This window comes from Schistocerca serialis, chromosome 2 (genome assembly GCF_023864345.2).
Source record: "Schistocerca serialis cubense isolate TAMUIC-IGC-003099 chromosome 2, iqSchSeri2.2, whole genome shotgun sequence".
NCBI classification, from domain to species: domain Eukaryota; kingdom Metazoa; phylum Arthropoda; class Insecta; order Orthoptera; family Acrididae; genus Schistocerca; species Schistocerca serialis.
The window spans coordinates 111,015,008-111,030,030 of record NC_064639.1 but is presented as its reverse complement, the minus strand read 5'-3'; the positions used below and the strand labels follow the sequence as shown (position 1 = coordinate 111,030,030).

The 15,023-nt window shown below is 41.2% G+C and overlaps 1 protein-coding gene across 1 annotated transcript in view; it reads right to left on the bottom strand.

Annotated features, from left to right (window-relative positions):
* The window catches only part of LOC126455760 (corepressor interacting with RBPJ 1-like), an 85,195-nt gene extending 84,051 nt beyond the window's left edge, over window positions 1-1,144 (bottom strand). The window contains exon 1 of the mRNA XM_050091526.1: window positions 931-1,144. The gene's annotated coding sequence lies outside the window, so the exon portion shown is untranslated. The remainder of the gene's footprint in view (window positions 1-930) is intronic.
* Window positions 1,145-15,023: the final 13,879 nt, after the last annotated feature.

Below are 15,023 nucleotides of genomic sequence, written 5' to 3'. Positions count from 1 at the left end.
TAGTTACATAGAAATCGCGAAGACAGTGGACACTACTTCAGGTGGTTAGAGGTTCAAAACAGTCTTTCAGATTTTTTGAAACCATATCAAACGATCACGAAATGGCTCTGAGCACTATGGGACTTAACATCTGAGGTCATGAGTCCCCTAGAACTTAGAACTTCTAAAACCTAACTAATCTAAGAACATCACACACATCCATGCCCGGGGCAGGATTCGAACATGCGACCGTAGCAGCAGCGAGGTTCCGGACTGAAGAGCCTAGAACCGCTCGGCCACAGCGGCCGGCGATCACGAAATAAATTAAGCTTATACATTATGGATATTTTAGAGCTCATTTCTCTGTATTGAATATAGATACACAAAAATACGACCAGTCCTTTTTGGAATTATTTGTTTGTTCCCAGAAACAATCTTTCGGCCCTTTTCACCTCATCTTCAGATGAAGCACACAGAAGTTACATATTTATTTCCGTAGCGTGTTGCTCTGTACTGGTTCTGTGAAAATTAGCTAGGAAAACTTAAATGTATCTACATGCGTGATAGTTACATTGCGAGTTAGTTTATTTACTGCGACAACGTGGGCGGTATTGTAACTGGTATCCATCTGGCAGCATCCATTATGATTGCCTTGTGACCACTTTTCTCTATAAATGTAAACACCGACTGTCATCAGAAATTACTACACAGATTCTTCATTAAGGGCATGACTAATATTGAGTCCCGTACACGTTCCAGTGGGAGGCCCCTAATGACCTTGATATCGATGGAATGTTATTCCCCTCTCCCTCTCCTCTTCGGTAGCGGCGTGTACCAAATGCCGCTGACGAAAACGCCACCGCTAAACTGTCGACAGCCTCACTTAACAACACAATGCTTCGCAATGCGGTCCCCGCAAGCACGAGGAATGCGCGTCACTGTGGGACCTACCGTCGGTTTCCGGCAGGACTGCTGCTCCTCGCGACGTCCACTGGAGCGCTTTCACTGCCCACCGGCTGATGTCCTCGTGCACGACTGACGTCGCAGGACCGGTAGCGCAGTTGGGATTGAGGAACGCTGCGGCGTGACGTCACGGCGACTCGTCCCCGCGGAAGCGCAAACGCAAGCACAGCGGAGCCCGCACACCGCACACACCACACGAAGCCGAAGCCGCCGCCGTTGTGCAAGACGGGCCGCGGAGCGCGGGCGGGCCAGCCGTCAACGGCGTCGCCTAGGCAACCGCGGGGACGCCGAGCGCGCGAGGCGGGGAAGCCGCGAGCGAGTCTCGCAACCGGCGGCTGCAGCCACCACATCCACTCCGCTCGCTGCGACGCTGCAGTGCAGAAGCACTAAAAAGTTACAAGGCTTCGGACAACGATCTGGCGTGTTCTGCGAGTCGTTCCGCACAGGCTGCGAGGGTTATTCTGAATGCGCGGTCCGAATAGCTAATCGAATGTCGCGCCAACACTGAAACACCCACGCACAGCCACTCCCGGCATGCCTTGCTCGTCAAACGACGCCATTTGCACTGGTACTGTCGCAGTGTGATGTTTACAGCACGGGGGTGACACTCAGATACACTAATTTACATGTGACACATCTTCCGGAAGACGAAAACCGAATTTCGGAAATTGATTTCGGTGTCGCGTTTAGATGTTAACGACTGAAGCGGATTTGCTAGCACAGTTTAATATGGCGCCTGGAAAATAGCTGTTACAGTTTCTGCTTTACTCAGCACAATCGTTATTTCTCTACAATTAGACGAGGTGTAAACCAGATCCAGTCTTAGATTAGATTAGATTAGTACTTGTTCAATAGATCACGAATACGACACTTCGTAATGGTGTGGAACGTGTCAAGTTAATAAAAGGTGTCCATACAAGATATTACAATAGACAAAATATTACATGACACTCATTATTTTTTTTTTGTGGGGGTTGGGAAATTACCCACTTACTATATCCAAAAATTCATCTAATGAGTAGAAGGAGTTGCCATTAAGAAATTCTTTTAATTTCCTTTTAAATGTGTAAGTAGGCTGTTTAGGTTTTTTTATTGGTAACGCCACCTCTGTATGAAAATCACTGGCTATGCTGTGTGCAGTCTGTGGCTGCTTTGCATTGTTGTAATACTCGCCATTGTAGTGTTGGGCAGCTGGCTGTGAACAGCGCGTAGCGTTGCGCAGTTGGAGGTGAGCCGCCAGCAGTGGTGGATGTGGCGAGAGAGATGGCGGAGTTTTGAAATTTGTCATGAACTGCTATATTTATATATGATGATATCAAGGTAAATACATTGTTTGTTCTCTATTAACATCTTTCATTTGCTAACTATCCCTATCAGTAGTTAGTGCCTTCCATAGTTTGAATCTTTTATTTAGCTGGCAGTAGTGGCGCTCGCTGTATTGCAGTAGCTTGAGCAGCGAAGATTTTTGTGAGGTAAGTGATTTGTGAAAGGTATAGTTTAATGTTAGTCAGGGCCATTCTTTTGTAGGGAATTTTGAAAGTCAGATTGCGTTGCGCTAACAAAATATTGTGTGTCAGTTTAAGGACAGTCGTGTATTATTGTTCAAAGGGGACGTTTCATATGTCGACCCTTAGCCTAGGATACCTCACTGGAATCTTCTGATTTTTTGTTGTAGTTTGTGTATTTAGTGTAGCTTTTGTTTATTGCTAGCGCGTAATTGTAGAGAGAATCCCCTTTGTAGTTGTAGCCTTTCATTGTTGTACAGTAAAACAGTTGTGGCATGCATATAGATTTGCACCAAGTATTTCGCAGCTACGCTTGCAATTAACTAGATATTATTTTCAGTGCTATGTTAATGTGTTCTCCTATTTTTGCACTTCAAATTGTGCTTTTCTGTGTTATCGTGTGAAATATTGTGACAATTATGGCGTGTGAAAAACGTAACACTAGGCTCCAAAGTAAATTGAGAAATGATAGTGACGACGAGCGTAGCTTGCCAGCACCACTGGGTAATGAATTAACTAATGTTCAAAGTAGTAATTTGGTAATTGCGCATAGGGAAAAGGAGCGGGCGGCAAACAATGGTGTAGACAGTGAAACAGGTAGTGAACAGGGAAGCGTTATCGATCGATTGGTCGGCAACAGCTCGCCTCAGGAATCGGGAATGACAGAACACAATATTGCAAATACTACAGACTCAGGTTTTGGGTTCTCACCGTTTTCTCAAATGAGTCAAGACACATTTTCCGCTTGTCAAAATGTGAATGTTGCCGGTGCAAATTCACTGCCGAAAAGCACTGAGGAACATGTTTCAGACACCAGTGCATTGTTATTACAATTAATGCAACAAATGGGACAAAAGCTTGAAAAGTTAGACACAATGGAACAAAATCAGAGACAAACACAGCAAAAGTTAGACACAGTGGAACAAAATCTTCAAAAGTTAGACACAATGGAACAACACCAGAGACAAACACAGCAACAGTTAGACGCAATGGGACAAAATCTTCAAAAGTTAGACACCACACTTGAACAAACACGTGAAGATTTAACTAGTGAGTTACATAACATTGAATCGAAATGTCAAAAAGTCTGTAATGACATAAAAACACAAATTTGTGAGCATTTTCAACCCATTTTTTCGCGGCATGAAAATGTATTACAGAATCACGAAGCAGCCATAAAAGAACTGCAAACCATTGTTCATGAAAATCACAACACCTTGCAAGCTAAAATTGACTCAGTTGCATCTACCGATTCAGTTACGCAACTTGCAAAAACTCAAGAAAACTTAAAGGACACAGTAGATACGATTTCAACACAAATGGACACTTTGAAACTTGGTTCAGAAAAACACTCTGAGGAAATGTGTTCACTATCGGAGAAAGTAGCCGAACTTTCGGATAAGGTCACTAACTTATCTACAAAGGTAGATGATGATCTGAATGACACAAGACCTGTAGCCGTCACTGACACAGAAGAGTATGAACAAATTAGAAAATTCAAACAGAATCAAAATCAAATCAATACACAGTACAAAAGAGAAATCCGAGAAGTACAAGATCAGCTGACACAGGTAATACAAGAATTACGTATTTCAGAGGATACTCGCGCCCCAATACGGGAAGAGGGACACAGAAATACGGAACAGCCACAAAATAATAACACAGGGCATTTCGGAAGTTATGAAAGAAATTGGCAATGTGCACCGAATTTTGAGATGGAACGGCCGACACGACCTAACAATGACCGATATGCGACTCGCCGACATGATGATTTTGACTATAAGCTGTTCATTACTACACGTAAATTCAAAACATTTAAGAATTCTGGCAACGACATTTATCCACAAGCATGGCTCCATCAATTCTCTCATTGTTTTCCTCCCAACTGGTCATTAGAGCACAGATTAGAATTTATGTGTGGCTACTTGGAGAATGAACCAGCTGTAAGAATGCGATCGGTCATTCACGATTGCCACAGTGAAGGAGAGTTTTACCATGCCTTCCTCTCAGCATATTGGTCTCAAGCCACACAAGACCGCGTAAAACATGGCATCATAATGATGAAACATTTCGAACAATCTGAATTCTCCAGTCTTGTGAAATATTTTGAAGACATGTTGCACAAGAATCAGTACCTGACAAACCCATACAGCCCCTCAGAACTCATCCGCATTTGCTTAATCAAATTACCTGAACATTTCCGACATATTATTTTGGCAGGACGTTGCAAAGACGACATTGAAGCATTTCAGGGACTGTTACAAGAACTGGAAATTGACACTGACAATCGCGGAACGCAGGAGCACAACAATTACAGATCACATCCGTCGCAATTCCGCGATGAAAGAAATAATAACTGGACACGACAAAGCTATTCTCACAACACATATCGTGACCAAAACAGACACCACCCGTACGACAACCGTTGGCAGAGTAGTAATAATTACAGGGAAAGATCACCTCTCCGCGGTAGTGACTATCACAGAGACAATAAGAGAAACAGACAATATGGGAACCAAAATAAATACTATCAAGGGAGACAGAATAACTTTAGACGCAACGGACCAGCGCGCAGTTACGATTCAGGGAGAAATTCTCCACCATGTGACCGACAAGAAAGAAACTATGGAATCTACCGACATGACGACAGACGATATGATCGTAACGACAGACCTGAGTTGCATCAGAACTGGCGGGATTCAAACAGAGCAGGGCCCTCTCGTCACGGTAAACTCGTAGAAGTTAGGTCTCCAAATCCCAATAACGACGCGCGCCAACAAAGGAACAGACAATGACTCGCACAGCAGGCAGCCGCGTGCGCCCGCTGGCTCCGAGAAAAATAACATAAGACGCTAGCCTTGAGAAATATTCCAGTATTCTTTACCGACGTATACCGCACGATAACTGGGTTGATGTTGAAACTCTGAGTACTATGAAGAGTAAAAGATTGTACCACATTTCAAATGTAAAACCGTTTATTGAAAGATAATCTGCTTTTTAACTTTGTCTTTGCCATATAACTTTTCACTTTACATTACTAGTATGCTTGTCAGACTTAGAATATGTTAACATGCAACAATGTTTGAAGTTAAATATCCAGTCAAGAATCTAGGGAACATTTTTAAACAGAAATGACGAATGCATTGTTATAGTGAACAGACGTCACAGTGTTATTGTGTGTGTACATTCTTGCTTGTTTGTTGCACGATTACGTAACGACTATAAGGCTTACATACTTAGGACACATACTGGTACTGCCAATGAGATCCTAATGCAACATTTTGGTTTACTTGAAAATACATTCTGGATTTAAAGTACTTTCTGTGAGACACCAGATGACATAGTGGTTAGTTTATGTCACAGCTACACGGTTTTATCTCGACGCTACTAATGAGTGACAATTTACAATGTTGCTTTTGCAGTGTTTCTGTTTTATATCTGCACAGTTTTCTGTTTTATTCTGGAAAGTAAAACAGGTTTTAGTGGTAACTTTTGTGGTATAGCTACAATGAGACAGCCTTTTCCGTAGCACAACAATACGTTACAGCACAGTAATTTCTTCATCACAACAATAAGCGTAATAACTAAGATATCTATACGCAAAGCATTTCACATTTGTTTATCATGAGGTAAGTACATTGGCTTCTGCAGAACTTAGCTTTTGGAGGACGATAACTACGACACTTCCACAGAGATTATCTTACAACAAGATGCACATTTAGCGCTGCAGGACACGCATTTCAGTGATTAATGTTGTACTTAAAACATTTATTTTTAAAGATTTTTGAATTACAAAGAAAGTTCTCCGTGATACATTTCATTCAATTGCTGTAATCTGTAACACCTGAGGGTATAATTACATTAATCCTCAGGGGGGTACACGCTTACTTTGTGTACCACGTGTGTGGCAACCAAAAGGAACCCTAGCTAATATGGTATTTGCTTATACAACTTTACACATCGGTACCATATTTCTCTAACACACAAATTACACAGCTATCTGATCATGTAACTGAAAGATAAACTTTTTTTATTACATCAGTGACAGATGTTTACGCAATTACACAGTTGGATAACTTCACACTTATGAAATTGTATTTTGTCTGTACTTTGTGAAATGCTCATATTTTTTCAGAACCATTGTGATACTATGAGAGCTTTGAATGATGTATTTGGTATGGATTCATGATTTTTAAAGTACGTTTGAGGCAGATGACACTTTTGACATGAGCAGAGAATTTTTTTAATTATTGGAGGAAGCTACGACGATTTTGAGATTTGACTGAGGTGTTATGATGTTATTTTTACGACGACGATGTGTATTATGCTGCTGAGGTATGTTTACGATTAATAGGCTGAGGCTATTTGAGTTATTTGATTATGCTTCATATTTATAATGACGAAATATTGACGAGTGTCGATGGATACGTATATGTGTAATAAGGTAAGGAGTAATGAATAGTGGGTAGGGACTCTTGACTTGTGAAAAAGGATGTTGGAAACCAAGAATCGTACTTTAAGAGTTATGAAATGTGTGTAAATGCGTGAATGTATCACAATGCCGGCGAAAATTTTTTGGACAACGTTATATTCATAGGATTTTCTTTCTACAGATTTGCAACGCTAATTCTTGACCTGTGAAATATTTTTATGTGAGACTGTCACTGTAGCGGAAACTGGTGTCGTAAATATTTCCGTAAGAAAGTTAAGTGACCACCTGCACGTAATGCGTCGTGGGCACGCAGCTGTGTCAAACACCTGGAGAACAAGCCATTAGGGTGTGCCTTTCCGGAAGCACAGGTAGAAAAAAAAAGAAAAAAGGCAGGCCTTTATCCTTGCCATTGGCATTCCTTTAGAGAAAATATTGCAAATGCGACACCCTCATTACTTCCATTAACCTTGCTATTGACATTCCTTTGTAGAAAGCATCACAAATATTACACGCTCATTACCTGAAAACATATGATTACTCGTACTTTGTGCTAATTACTGCAATGCTTATGAATTGATGGGAATTATTCGTACATCTGCACACCTGATTATGACAAGTGTCGTTCTATGAGAGTCGAGAGCTACTGACTTACGAAATGCCACATGACTATTGAATGATATTTTTATGCTTTGCTTTTCGTAGTTGCTTATTTCACTTGATATCTGGTTTCCAGCTGTGTTGCAGCATTGCTTTTATAAAATAAAATGCATTTGCTAATGTGAACACTTTCTGTCAACAGATCTATTAAATAATTATTTTATGATCCACATTCTTTAAAAAAGGAGCACTTGGAAAGGAAAGAACAATAAGAAGGAACTAGTAAAAGTAACACATAATTTTCTTTTCAAGTACATGGTAATATTTCTTTTACAATAAGTTGTTGTGGTGCACCACTTTAATTACATAGATATTAAGATGTGAATATACATTTCCCTTATCTGCATTGTTGTTTTTACTGTAATATTTTTTTCTGCTTGAGCTATGTCATGTTTAGGTATAAGTTACTGCTGTTTGCCAGGCGTAGTGTTACAGAATTTGACTTTGTGTTACTCTGCTAAGCCAATTTTACTACTCATTTATTTTTCATGTTGCTGCACATTGGCTCATATTAGTTGTAATTTTGCATTTTATCTGTTAATTTAGATTTGCTGCTGCTTGCTTTGCAAATTGGCATTTTTTTGTCATTGCTGTTTGTGATAATTTGTTATGTGATGCTGCATTGCCTCGTCCCTTAGTTTAGCATCTGAGCTCAGTAGATTTAAGTTAGCTTAAGAGTAGGTAGCCTCTAAGAGAATGAGTTTCGATGAATTGGAAGAAATGCATTGAGGAGTTATACAAAAAAAAGTACAGAAAACAGGTTTAGGTAGGATTTTCTTGGAAATAAATGTTGAGGTGAGAAATGTGTGAACATATAAATACAGAAAGCATGCTTAGATAGAATTTTTTTGGTGGAAACAAAGGATGAAATAAGAGGAAAGATATATGAAGTTTTGGGTTGGACTGCAGTAAAACAAACCCTGTCCTTTCCTTTTGTGTCATCCCTCTATATGTTTGTGTACTCTTGTATATTTGTGTTTTTCCTGTCTTTATGTGTTTAGCTGATGAGAGCTATGTTGTAGAATTTTTCTAATACTATGTTATTTACTTTGTAAAGATGTTTAGACATTATTTATTCTGTTTTGTTTTAATGCTCATGTGTGAAGTTGTTGTTTCCAAAGCTATTCTGATCTTTATGTAGGTACTTATAATTCCTGTAACACTGATGTATATGTTATTTCGATTCTTTTGTAAAGCCCATATTACTACAAATGTTATCTGTACTATTATGTTCTTTAATGATGTATTTGTACCTTTATAATTGTATTCTTATGTTATTAAATTGTAATTGTCACCAGTTCATGATATTATTAACTTGTTAGTTACATTTCACTGCACACGTTTCTGTTGGTCATAGTATATGGACAATATGTGAGAAGTAGGGACTGTTAGTGTTTGCACGTGTGTTAATAATTCAGCAAGGGACTGGATAACAGCATTGCTGGTTCTAAGGACAATTTCAAAAACTTTGTGAGTGCACAAGTGGTGGTTTATGGACTTGCTATATTATCCGCAAGACTCTTCAGTGGTGATTGTGCACCTGCACAGTCACAACAGATGGCTGCTGGCTATCTCTACAAGGACTACAGTGGGTCTACATCTTTGATGATCCATTAATACCATTATTTCTACAAGGACTGCAGTGGGTCTGCACCTCTGGTGGCCCACCAATACCGTAATCTCTACCAGGACTACAGTGGGTCTGCTCTGTGATGACCTACCTACCAATACTCTTCAAAATTTCGACTGACTCTGCTGTGGGTTTGCTCTGTTATGGCCCATTACCTGTCTGCATGTCGAGAGTCAGCACTGTCTTTCCATTGGAAGGACAACACTACTTCTTCAAGACTGCATGGAAATCCACTACTTCCGTGTGCATTTTCTTTTACTGCTCAGACTTTGAGAAAAACACTGCTATTCTCCTGTTATGTACGATTAGGACTGTCTTTATGGACTGTGAGACAATTTTAGCTTTTGACCAACATTGTATCAACAAGTGTGTGCATTTGATTTCTTTGTTATTGTAATTATGAAAAATTTTATCAAATCATTATTGGCCACTGCCCAATCCAATTTGAAAAATTTTTTGTGGGGAGCATGGGGGCTATGTAAGTAGGCTGTTTAGGTTTTTTTATTGGTAACGCCACCTCTGTATGAAAATCACTGGCTATGCTGTGTGCAGTCTGTGGCTGCTTTGCATTGTTGTAATACTCGCCATTGTAGTGTTGGGCAGCTGGCTGTGAACAGCGCGTAGCGTTGCGCAGTTGGAGGTGAGCCGCCAGCAGTGGTGGATGTGGCGAGAGAGATGGCGGAGTTTTGAAATTTGTCATGAACTGCTATATTTATATATGATGATATCAAGGTAAATACATTGTTTGTTCTCTATTAATATCTTTCATTTGCTAACTATCCCTATCAGTAGTTAGTGCCTTCCATAGTTTGAATCTTTTATTTAGCTGGCAGTAGTGGCGCTCGCTGTATTGCAGTAGCTTGAGCAGCGAAGATTTTTGTGAGGTAAGTGATTTGTGAAAGGTATAGTTTAATGTTAGTCAGGGCCATTCTTTTGTAGGGAATTTTGAAAGTCAGATTGCGTTGCGCTAACAAAACATTGTGTGTCAGTTTAAGCACAGTCATGTATAATTGTTGAAAGGGGACGTTTCAAATGCTACATGGCTATCTGTCAGACTTTTGATGCTATTAGGTAAGTGACCAAAGACTTTTGTGGAAGCATAATTTACTCCCTTCTAAGCCAAAGTTAGATTTAACCTTGAGAAGTGAAGATCATCCTTTCTCCTAGTGTTGTGGCCATGTACACTGCTATTACTTTTGAATTCATTTGGACTGTTAATAACAAATTTCATAAGTGAATATATATATTGTGAGGCTGCAGTGAATATTTCTAGCTCTTTACATAAGTGTGTGCAGGATGATCTTGGATGACCTCCAGCAATTATTCTTATTACACGCTTTTGTGCAATGAACACTCTTTTACTCAATGATGAGTTACCCCAGAATATGATGCCATACGAAAGCAGAGAATGAAAACAGGCGTGGTAAGCTAATTTACTGAGATGTATATCGCCAAAATTTGCAATGACCCTAACAGCATAAGTAACTGAACTCAAACGTTTCAGCAGATCCTTAGTGTGTTTTTTCCAGTTCAACCCCTCATCAATGCATACACCTAGAAATTTTCAATATTCTACCTTACCTACCGATTTCTGATCGAAGTCTATATTTATGAATGGGGTCATTCCATTTACTGTGTGGAGCTATGTATATTGTGTTTTGTCAACGTTTAATGAGAGCCCATTTGCAGAGAACCACTTAATGAATTTCTGAAAAACATCGTTTACAATTTCACCAATTAATTCTTGTCTGTCGGGTGTGATAGCTATACTTGTATCATCAGCAACGACGCCACTTATCAAACGACGCTACTTGTTCTTCACTGTACGAAAATTTGTAAAAGCAAGACGAAACCTGGCCGACCAAACGCGTTTCAAATCCGGTTGCGTTTACAAGGGAGCGAAAATCGATTGCGGTATTGGAAAATCAACAACCAGAATCGATTTTGAAGTGTTTGCATCACCGCCCAGAAGTGGTATTGGGAAATCGGTTTACGAAATCCAGCTTTGGGAGCCCCATGTAAACGAGGTGATTAAAACTTCTGATAACACTCGCTTGGTTCGCTGCCACGCCACTTGGAGCGCTGCATGTTTCTCGATCCATCATCTCGCTTTCTTCTTGGCTGATTTTTAGTCTTCCATGTTAATTTTCGTTTCATAGTTAACAGAAGTTGATTTCATCGCAGTGTACTTCCCATTACGATTTCTCGTGTGTATTGCACTCTTTGAATTGCGTTATAAACGTGTTACTCGTACTCTGATTCTGTTCTTCTCGTGTCTGTAATACAGGGTGCGGTAAATGATTCCAAATTTATTTTGGTTTCATATAAACGAGAAGCTGCTTTCGTTGCATGATGTTCTGCGGGCTTATGTCTGTCTGTTATTGCTCTCGCATCTGAGTGTGAACTGCTCGATTGAAATTCAGTGCAAGTATATTGCTCGCATCCTACGTTATATTTGTTTGCATACGTTTTCCGTTCACTCTCGTATTTAACGGACATCTCAATGCTACCAGGTTTTTACAGTATTGGTACTGAGCTTTATTATTTCTTGCCACAGTATGTGTATGTAATTCTATTCTGAATGGTGTTGCTTCTTGCCACTGAGCACCATGCATTTCACAGTGTCATGCAGAGTATGAAGGTAGATGTAGATGAGTAGGCCCTAGGCTTTGTAGTCTTACTGACTAGAGAATTCTTCCAAAATGCTAAAAATATAATTGTAGTTACGCAAATGTTTTTACAAGTTGTTAACAAGTACTACAACCAGCACATTTTAGCAGATGTCTATAAAAATTTCGGTGGTCTCTATTAAGGGCGAGATTACGAAAAACAGATGATAACACGGAAGGTGATCAATTATTATAGAACATTGTCACAGGGGATAAGAACTAAATTTCTCACATGACCCCAAACGCCCGTCAGTGGAATGGCGTCACAATACATCACCAGTCAGTCACGACCAAGCACAGAACCTCAAAACGCAACGTTATGGCTACCGTGTTCTGGGGTGGACATCGAGTCTTGTTAGTCGAATATATATAGTAAGGGACAACAATGAACGCAGCCGCTTGCTGCGTTACCCTGACTAAACTTCGACATGCGTCACAGAATAAGCTACTTGGCCATCTGACGCCTGGAGTTTTGTTGCTGCATGGCAAAGCCAGATCTCATTATGCCATTCACACCTAACATCTGATAAGATCTTTTCGATGGGAACAGATTGTACGGTCTTGGACATAAAAACTGACCGCCGGTCGGCCGCAACAGAGACGAAGTCCGAGTCTTTCACTTAAGATGGCCGATAAAACCTACCGCCCCTGACAACGCGAAGTCCAGCCATCTGCACAATCTGGCAACAGTGTAAGATGCGGAAGTGTCAGGAGGAAGTGTTACCTACTTCCGAGATATTGTCGTGTTGTGTGAGTCAGTGGTCTAGTGGTGCCGGCATGGTAGTTCAGCGTGTTCGGTCGGAGGGTTAGCTACCCTCTGTAATAAAAAAAAACTGAGTGCACGGATCAATGAACAGCCTGAACGGGTGTCATCGGACGTCCGCCCCGAACAAATTCAACGAACAAAATGAGATCGACAAAAGAAAGTGATAACCCTCGTGCATGCTAAACTTGTAGTCGCGTGTTCGCGTCCACCGTATTTTTTTTCCTTCTTTTTAACCACATGTCGCCCCTCGTCTAAAGTTATGAGTCATACCGAACATCGTTGATAATTCGCTTCACATTCTACCCACCAGAAAACAGAAACAACTCCGCAGGACAGCTCGTGGTTGGGTCGCGATCAGCACAGCTTACCCTCGAGCGTTTCTTCGCGCTGCAACGGCTACCGCCCACCGGCCAGACGCCACCCGCTGCCTGACATCGGGCACTGTCCAGTGAAAGCGGTGCGACGCTGTCAGTGTATGTATCAGATGTCATTTTCGAATTTGAAGTTCTAATTATCATTTTGCAGTTAAGCACTCGATTTTTCATACTTGGAAATCATGAACTACAGTTAAGCATTATAAAATTGGGTCGCAAGTGGAAAAACGTGTAACATCTGCAACACAATATTTACTTTTGGTATAATAGAGGGATGAATGCAGAGGAGGCAGTTCGAAAGATTTTAACTGCGTGTGGAGCGAGTGCCTTTGGGAAAAATACGCCAGAAGCAGATATTCTTGTTTCAACGAAGATCGTTCTGGCGTGAATGATTTTCCATGTTAGGGAAGCCTCGACTACTGATATAAGTGATGGATTACAATTTAACCCTCACGCGACATTTGCATTCAACAGGCAAGGTTCTGAAGTCTGGTGTAGGAATACTCCACGCTCTAATTCGAAACAAGAAAAAAAAATCAACGGAGTGACTATTACTGCAGTTTTCCTTGAACGTCATCAGGTCGCTTATTGAGTATTTCTTTGCAGTACTGTTACTAATAACGAGTTATGATGCCTTTGTCGTTAACTTCCTAAGAACAAATGAAACATAAATTGAAACTTCACACAAATGTACGGGGCATTTTTTTCATTATATTACGCTATGTGATCAAAAGTACTCGTACACACCCAAAAACATACATTTTTCATATTAGGTGCATTGCGCTGCCACCTACTGCCTTGTACTCCATACCAATGACCTCAGTACTCATTAGTCGTCTTGAGAGAGCAGAATGGGGCACTCCGCGTAAACACAGACTTTGAACGTGGTCAGGTTGTTGGGTGTCACTTGTGTCATACGTCTGCACGTGAGATTTCCACGCTCCTGAACATCCCTAGGTCCACTGTTTCCGATGTGATAGTGAAGTGGAAACGTGAAGGGACACGTACAGCACAATAGCGTACAGGCCGACCTCGTCTGTTGACTGACAGAGACCGCCGACAGTTGAAGAGGGTCGTAATGTGTAATAGGCAGACAGCTATCCAGGCCATCACACAAGAATTCCAAACTGCATCAGGATCCACTGCAAGTTCTATGACAGTTAGGCGCGAGGTGAGAAAACATGGATTTCATGGTCGAGCGGCTGCTCATAAGCCACACATCATGCCGGTAAATGCCAAACGATGCTTCGCTTAGTGTACGGGGCGTAAACATTGGACGATTGAACAGTGGAAAAGCGTTGTGTGGAGTGAAGAATCACGGTACACAATGTGGCGATCCGATGGTAGGGTGTAGATATGGCGAATGTACGGTGAACTTCATCTGCCAGCGTGTGTAGTGCCAACAGTAAATTCGGAGGCGATGGTGTTATGGTATGGTCGTGTTTTTCATGGAGGGGGCTTGCACCCCTCGTTGTTTTGCGTGACAGTATCACAGCACAGGCCTACATTGATTTTTTAAGCACTTTCTTGCTTCCCACTGTTGAAGAGCAATTCGGGGGTGTCGATTGCATCTTTCAACACGATCAAGCACCTGTTCATATGGCACGGCCTGTGGCGAAGTGGTTACACGGCAATAACATCCCTGTAATGGACTGGCCCGCACAGAGTCCTGACCTGAATCCTAGAAAATACCTTTGGGATGTTTTGGAACGCCGACTTCGTGCCAGGCCTCACCCACCGACATCGATACCTCTCCTCAGTGCAACCCTCCGTAAAGAATGGGCTGCCAATCCCCAAGAAACCTTCCAGCACCTTATTGAAGTGGAAGTTGTTACCAAAGCTAAGGGTGGATCAACACGACATTGAATTCCAGCATTACAGATGGAGAGCGCCATGAACTTGTAAGTCATTTTCAGCCAGGTGTCCGGATACTTTTGATCAAAATACTGTATTGTCAAATGTCATATAAATTAAATAACATGACCAATGATGAAAAGCCGGCCGCGGTGGTCTAGCGGTTCTGGCGCTGCAGTCCGGAACCGCGGGAC